We start from the raw sequence: 2,217 nt of genomic DNA, 5'->3' as shown, positions 1-2,217 counted from the left end.
GAGCTGCTTGAGCCATATGTAAAAGAATCGTTTCTGGCCACTCCCAAGTGAGTGGCGAACAGAGAACCTTCCTCACTTGCGTGAACTTCTACACATGACTCCATCCTCGAAGCAATACAGTTAGTGTACCATAAACGTTTGCCTGTCGAGATGCCCCGTAGGGGGTGTAAAGTGGCCATCTTGGATTTTCAGTGATAGGAACGCAGTGCTATTAATATTGACGTAGTTAATACTAAGCAAAAACTATAAATATTGCTATTTAACAAAAATTATTTCTTAATGGTACATTTTAATTTTTATTTTTTTAGTCTGTCATATTTCGTCCTTAAAACATTGATTTATGGATAATCAGATATTCAGCTGGGATTTAGAATAGCATCCCCCAATTTCGGGGTTAAAATTGGTATGTACGGATAGAGGAGGTTCTCCAGATCAAGAATATATACATATATTGTTGCGCCAAGCGACATCCTTTGTAAATCTAAATCTAAATTAGAAAAATGAAATATAAAATTATTATTAGAACTTATGAAATTGAACTTATAAATAATGAATTGTACAAAATAGCATACTTACCTTAATAATACATTTATCTTACATTCTTTTATTACTTACCTTAATTCTATTACAATATTTAACGAAAGATAATTACTTACCCCTTGTATTTACATTACCACTAGCTTAAGCCGTTAGTTTTTAAGATTTAGGCTAACTAATTCCAAGAACGGAATAAATGAGGCATTGTAATTAAACCGTGAAATCGAACGGACGTGTCTTTTTCATTTGTCGGAATCTTTTTCTCGTGACAGGCAATTAGGCTTTTAATTATTCGCGCATTCCCAGTTATATTTTTTCGCATCTCAAAAACGCTTGAGATTTTTCATGGCGCCCGAGCAGGGACTAAGTGCGTGAGCTTAGCATATATTTCATAACTTTCGTTTTCGTTTCTTAACTAATTGCCTGTCAATTCGTTTCGTTTTCGGTCCTTCGTGAAAGTGAAGTGGACATAAATTAAACATAAAAAAAAAAAAAAAAAAACAACACCTAAAACAAATATATATTATAAAAGAAATCAAAAAGATACCAAAAGAAAAATACAAATACATACATATAATTGGTACATATACTAAAAGTGGTTAAGTGCAGTGATACCTGAAACACAAAGGAGGAAAAATAATTATAAAACATAAAACACATAACTAAAGTGATAACAAAAAGAAAAAGTGGCGTGAAAAGTATTAAATACTTATATACATACATACACCAAAAAAGGCTAAGTGACAAGCATAATTTACATACATACATCTATATGTAAAGTGGAGTGTGAAAAAATTAAAAAAAATCGGTACTCTACTTACATACATACATATATACGCGTATACGTGACGTGAAGAAGGTGCGGTACAGTGTGTTTCACGTTAATAACACCAAGTGGTTCGAAATAGTCTCGGCTAAAAGTAAAAAAAAAAAAATATAAAATTAATTATATACATACATTGTGTAAAAGTGGCGTCTGGAAAAAAAAAAATTAAATTACAAGTTAACCGTGAAGTGCCGTTAAACACTACCGCAACAAAATACCGCTTTTTAAGCCGTAAGAGTGAAGGACCGCTATTAAATACTTACCGCTTCCAGTGCCGCTACCAAACCCCGTAAATATATAGTGTCGCCAAGTGTCCAATTTTGCTACGTCAACTCCATCACATCGCTGCCATCAATCGCTGCTGCCATCAGTCGCTGCTGCCATCAGTCGCTGCTATCATCACTCGCCGCTGCCATTATTCGCTGCTGCCATCAGTCGCTGCTGCCATCAGTCGCTGCTATCATCACTCGCCGCTGCCATTATTCGCTGCTGCCATCACATCGCTGCCATCAAGCCGCTGCTGCCATCAAGCCGCTGCTGCCATCAATCCGCTGCTGCCGCTGCCGTCGTGGGAATGAGCTGCCGCTGCATCCTGTGCCAAAGGGACGTAAGCGCCGGCAAACAGCCGACGCACCAGGTAACGAGTGCGAATTACTGAAAGCAGTGCAAAAAAAAAAAAAAGCAAACTACAACAAAACAAGTGCACTTTCAGTTGTTGGCTCTCCCTTTTCACTTTACATACATACAGAGATTATATTGATTTTATTGTATTGCTTTGTATTTAATATACAACCATACATATATACATACATATATTAATACATGCTCCGACATATACATATATTCAAGTGAAT

At 36.1% G+C, this 2,217-nt stretch overlaps 1 long non-coding RNA gene across 1 annotated transcript; it reads right to left on the bottom strand.

The window, feature by feature from the left end:
* Nucleotides 1-452: 452 nt before the first annotated feature.
* LOC120782108 lies at nucleotides 453-1,934 on the bottom strand. Its single transcript, XR_005706224.1, has 3 exons — nucleotides 1,627-1,934; nucleotides 1,359-1,451; nucleotides 453-487 (listed from the first exon to the last, which is right to left on the bottom strand). It is a non-coding gene; the product is annotated as an uncharacterized LOC120782108 (long non-coding RNA).
* Nucleotides 1,935-2,217: the final 283 nt, after the last annotated feature.

Source organism: Bactrocera tryoni, unplaced genomic scaffold, assembly GCF_016617805.1.
Source record: "Bactrocera tryoni isolate S06 unplaced genomic scaffold, CSIRO_BtryS06_freeze2 scaffold_943, whole genome shotgun sequence".
Taxonomy (NCBI): domain Eukaryota; kingdom Metazoa; phylum Arthropoda; class Insecta; order Diptera; family Tephritidae; genus Bactrocera; species Bactrocera tryoni.
This window is presented reverse-complemented; position numbering and strand designations above follow the sequence as displayed.